We start from the raw sequence: 6,094 nt of genomic DNA, 5'->3' as shown, positions 1-6,094 counted from the left end.
CTGGACGTTACCCAATGCTGGAAAGGGAACCCATGTTTTAGTCTAGTGGAATGAGATGTTTCATTTGCACAGCTTTTCGTGTGCCGCAGATAGCAAAGACTAACTAATTTTCATCCGAAGTCAGAGAAACCGCTCATAGAACATGTACATATACTGTATTTACCATGAGGGGGTTTTAGGACATCCTTTTGATAACCACACCAAGCAGTTTTTTTATGGTATTTGAATCTTATATTTTTAAAGTGAAATTTGTATTTTTCTTCACTGACAAATGATGCGGTGTAGGGACTACTATACAGAATTAATGTGTTCCTGACTTGCGTGAATAAACCCAATCTGTTCCAGAGGGCTATAGGCTGTTAATGTTGTGAAGGCAGTTATGTAGGACCACCTCGTGAACTCTACAACCGCATGCACCTGCAGTGTGTGTCCTGTCACAATGAAAGCTTGTTTTTCAGTAACATGTTTTTAAAGAAAGCTTTCTTTCTTCAAAGGATCAAGTGAGAAAAGTTTGTTAAATGACACAGCGTTTGTTAGAAAGCTGACTGCTCCAGGCCAGGGTGTTTGTATGGTTATGAAATCCCTCAGCCAACCATATCCCTATGTTGACACCGACGGAAACGAGAAGTGGTGAGTGACAGCCACAGCCCGTCCCAATTAATTCTCTCCCTCTTGGCCCCAGAAGTTTGCTGATCTAAAGGGTATTGGGGAAGTATGAGGTGGAGCTTACACCTTACAGATCTACTAACATCGAAGGGTTGCTTAGGGGTTTGTCACTAGTTAACACAGCCACAGCACTATTTAACAATTATGACTTTGTGGCTGTGTTAACTAGTGACAACCTACTCGGGGCCAAGAGGGACGTAAAGATTGGCAGGGAATGAATTGGGATCAACAGACCGTGTGGAGCCCAGGGCCCATATTCACAAAGCATTTCAGAGTATGAGTGCTGATCTAGGATCAGTTTTGCCTTTTAGATTGTAATGAATAAGATTAGAGGGGCAGCAGGTAGCCTAGTGGTTAGTGTTGGGCCCGTAACCGAAAGGTTGCTGGATCAAATCCCTAAGCTGACAAGGTAAAAAGCTATGGCAGCCCCCCGCACCTCTGATTCAGAGGGGTTGGGTTAAATGCAGAGGACACATTTCAGTTGAATGCATTCAGTTGTACAACTGACTAGGTATCCCCCTTACATGGACAGGGGAGATCTGATCCTAAATCAGCACTGGGCCCTGACTGTAAGTAACCTGCAGAGGCCCCTGTGTTTTACATTTTTATGTCAAGGTACCCCTATGTACCATCATCACCTTCCACCCTGTGACCCCTTTTCTAGCGATCAGACACTTTTAGAACCTCCTTTAGTGGCTAATGTAAACCTCTAAGAGCTGCTTGTCAATGATGGCCTCACAAGTGACGATCATGAGGCCTGTTTCTTCGTGTTCCCATAATGCGGCATTTGTTGTTTCTCTGATGCTGGCTGTGGTTGAGTGTTAGCTTTGTTGCTGATATGTTGGAGGTTTTGAGGTAGAGAGAGAGTGATAAAGAGAGAGAGACTAGAGTTCTACCTGAAAAAAAGATCCTCATTGTCTTCTCCTCTACTGTTGGACTACCTCCAGACATTTATCCCACATCGATCCACAGCCGACCTCCCCGTCCTCCAAATTTTATTCTGAAATAGCCCACTGACAAAAATCTCTGCTTTTCTATGTTTTCATAAAGTGACTCACGCTCCGGGGGGAAAGAAGGCTCTACTGTTGGCCTTTCAGAATCACTTTCTGGTTTTCCATAGAATTCTATAGTTTTGGTTATTACTGGGCCGTTTTGAAATGGGTACAAAAGTAAAGAGGAGAAGAAGGAAGGAGGGATGGTGTTTGTTGTTTCAGGAGGATGGAGAGCACATGGTCGACGGGCCATGCCGTCGGAATCTGGACAATTTGGAATGTTGGAGATGATAATATCTTCATTTTGTGTGTAAAGGGAACACAAGCTGGGAATGCTGTGTGATAGCTTTATATGACAACTTTCCATTCTGATAATGTTCATGTCTCTCTTTTGACATTGTGACAGACAACAGCAAAATGTTGCATGCTACCCTACACAGAACTTGGTAGTAAACCCCTGTGCTTGGGTTTCTCCTGGAGGCCTTGACTCCAAGAAATGCATATAGCAGGGTTCCCCAATAGGTGGCCGGCAGGTGATTTTCTTTGATCCCCGTACTTTGAGTATTTATTTTCATATATATGTCTTTCTAGTATTTATTTTCATATATACAGTGGGGAGAACAAGTATTTGATACACTGCCGATTTTGCAGGTTTTCCTACTTACAAAGCATGTAGAGGTCTGTAATTTTTATCATAGGTACACTTCAACTGTGAGAGACGGAATCTAAAACAAAAATCCTGAAAATCACATTGTATGATTTTTAACTAATTAATTTGCATTTTATTGCATGACATAAGTATTTGATCACCTACCAATCAGTAAGAATTCCGTCTCTCACAGACCTGTTACTTTTTCTTTAAGAAAGCCCTCCTGTGTTCTCCACTCATTACCTGTATTAACTGCACCTGTTTGAACTCGTTACCTGTATAAAAGACACCTGTCCACACACTCAATCAAAACAGACTCCAACCCTCCACAATGGCCAAGACCAGAGAGCTGTGTAAGGACATCAGGGATAAAATTGTAGAACTGCACAAGGCTGGGATGGGCTACAGGACAATAGGCAAGCAGCTTGGGGAGAAGGCAACAACTGTTGGCGCAATATTAGAAAATGGAAGAAGTTGAAGATGACGGTCAATCACCCTCGGTCTGGGGGCCCATGCAAGATCTCACCTCGTGGGGCATCAATGATCATGAGGAAGGTGAGGGATCAGCCAGAACTACCCGGCAGGACCTGGTCAATGACCTGAAGAGAGCTGGGACCACAGTCTCAAAGAAAACCATTAGTAACACACTACGCCGTCATGGATTAAAATCCTGCAGTGTACACAAGGTCCCCCTGCTCAAGCCAGCGCATGTCCAGGCCCGTCTGAAGTTTGCCAATGACCATCTGGATGATCCAGAGGAGGAATGGGAGAAGGTCATGTGGTCTGATGAGACAAAAATAGAGCTTTTTGGTCTAAACTCCACTCGCCGTGTTTGGAAGAAGAAGAAGGATGAGTACAAACCCCAAGAACACCATCCCAACCGTGAAGCATGGAGGTGGAAACATCATTCTTGGGGGATGCTTTTTCTGCAAAGGGGACAGGACGACTGCACCGTATGAGGGGAGGATGGATGGGGCCATGTATCGCGAGATCTTTGGCCAACAACCTCCTTCCCTCAGTAAGAGCATTGAAGATGGGTCGTAGCTGGGTCTTCCAGCATGACAACGACCCGAAACACACAGCCAGGGCAACTAAGGAGTGGCTCCGTAAGAAGCATCTCAAGGTCCTGGAGTGGCCTAGCCAGTCTCCAGATCTGAACCCAATAGAAAATCTTTGGAGGGAGCTGAAAGTCGTATTGCCCAGCGACAGCCCCGAAACCTGAAGGATCTGGAGAAGGTCTGTATGGAGGAGTGGCCAAAATCCCTGCTGCAGTGTGTGCAAACCTGGTCAAGAACTACAGGAAACGTATGATCTCTGTAATTGCAAACAAAGGTTTCTGTACCAAATATTAAGTTCTGCTTTTCTGATGTATCAAATACTTATGTCATGCAATAAAATGCAAATTAATTACTAAAAATCATACAATGTGATTTTCTGGATTTTTGTTTAGATTCCGTCTCTCACAGTTGAAGTGTACCTATGATCAGACCTCTACAGACCTCTACATGCTTTGTAAGTAGGAAAACCTGCAAAATCGGCAGTGTATCAAATACTTGTTCTCCCCACTGTACATATGAAAATAAATACTCAAAGTACGGGGCCCATAATATTATACTGTGTGTATATATATACACACACACACACACACACAGTATATAAACAGATATATATATATACACACAGTATATACAGTATATATAAATACACACAGTATATACAGGATATACAGTGGGGCAAAAAAGTATTAGTCAGCCACCAATTGTGCAAGTTCTCCCACTTAAAAAGATGAGAGAGGCCTGTAATTTTCATCATAGGTACACTTCAACTATGACAGACAAAATGAGAAAAAAAATCCAGAAAATCACATTGTAGGATTTTTAATGAATTTATTTGCAAATTATGGTGGAAAATAAGTATTTGGTCAATAACAAAAGTTTCTCAATACTTTGTTATATACCCTTTGTTGCAATGACAAAGGTCAAACGTTTTCTGTAAGTTTTCACACACTGTTGCTGGTATTTTGGCCCATTCCTCCATGCAGATCTCCTCTAGAGCAGTGATGTTTTGGGGCTGTTGCTGGGCAACACGGACTTTCAACTCCCTCCAAAGATTTTCTATGGGGTTGAGATCTGGAACTGGCTAGGCCACTCCAGGACCTTGAAATGCTTCTTACGAAGCCACTCTTTCGTTGCCGGGCGGTGTGTTTGGGATCATTGTCATGCTGAAAGACCCAGCCACGTTTCATCTCAATGCCCTTGCTGATGGAAGGAGTGTTTCACTCAAAATCTCGAGATACATGGCCCCATTCATTCTGTCCTTTACACGGATCAGTCGTCCTGGTCCCTTGCAGAAAAACACCCCAAAGCATGATGTTTCCACCCCCATGCCTCACAGTAGGTATGGTGTTCTTTGGATGCAACTCAGCATTCTTTGTCCTCCAAACACGACGAGTTGAGTTCTTACCAAAAAGTATATTTTGTATCTGACCATATGAATTCTCCCAATCTTCTTCTGGATCATCCAAATGCTCTCTAGCAAACTTCAGACGGTCCTGGACATGTACTGGCTTAAGCAGGGGGACACGTCTGGCACTGCAGGATTTGAGTCCTGGCGGCGTAGTGTGTTACTGATGGTAGGCTTTGTTACTTTGGTCCCAGCTCTCTGCAGGTCATCACTAGGTCCCACTAGGTCCCAGGTCATTCACTAGGTCCAGAACACCGTGTGGTTCTGGGATTTTTGCTCACCGTTCTTGTGATCATTTTGACCCCACGGGGTGAGATCTTGCGTGGAGCCCCAGATCGAGGGAGATTATCAGTGGTCTTGTATGTCTTCCATTCCTAATAATTGCTCCCACAGTTGATTTCTTCAAACCAAGCTGCTTACCTATTGCAGATTCAGTCTTCCCAGCCTGGTGCAGGTCTACAATTTTGTTTCTGGTGTCCTTTGACAGCTCTTTGGTCTTGGCCATAGTGGAGTTTGGAGTGTGACTGTTTGAGGTTGTGGACAGGTGTCTTTTATACTGAGATAACAAGTTCAAACAGGTGCCATTAATACAGGTAACGAGTGGAGGACAGAGGAGCCTCTTAAAGAAGAAGTTACAGGTCTGTGAGAGCCAGAAATCTTGCTTGTTTGTAAGTGACCAAATACTTAATTACATAATTTGCAAATAAATTCATAAAAAATCCTACAATGTGATTTTCTGGATTTTTTCTCTCATTTTGTCTGTCATAGTTGAAGTGTACCTATGATGAAAATTACAGGCCTCTCTCATCTTTTTAAGTGGGAGAACTTGCACAATTGGTGGCTGACTAAATACTTTTTTGCCCCACTGTATATACTGTATATGTGTGTGTATATATATATACTGTTTATATACTGTATTATTATATATATAATCACACACACACACACAGTATATAAATAGTATATATATTTGGCCCCCAAACTTTCTAGTATATATTTTCAATATATACTGTGTATATATACTGTATATACGTATATATATATATACTGTATATACTGTGTGTATATATATATATATATAATGTGTGTATATATACTATATATACACACACACAGTATATAAACAGTATATATATATATATATATACACACACACAGTATAAAACAGTATATATATATATGTGCTGTATATACGTGTGTGTGTGTGTAAATGTATATATATATATACTATATAATATATATACACACGTATATATACAGTGTATATATATATATACACACACACATGTACAGTATATATATATATGTATGTAAACTTCTGACT

This window comes from Salvelinus sp. IW2-2015, unplaced genomic scaffold (genome assembly GCF_002910315.2).
Source record: "Salvelinus sp. IW2-2015 unplaced genomic scaffold, ASM291031v2 Un_scaffold2876, whole genome shotgun sequence".
NCBI classification, from domain to species: Eukaryota; Metazoa; Chordata; class Actinopteri; order Salmoniformes; family Salmonidae; genus Salvelinus; species Salvelinus sp. IW2-2015.
The sequence above is the reverse complement of the archived record's forward strand: the minus strand, read 5'-3'. Positions refer to the sequence as shown.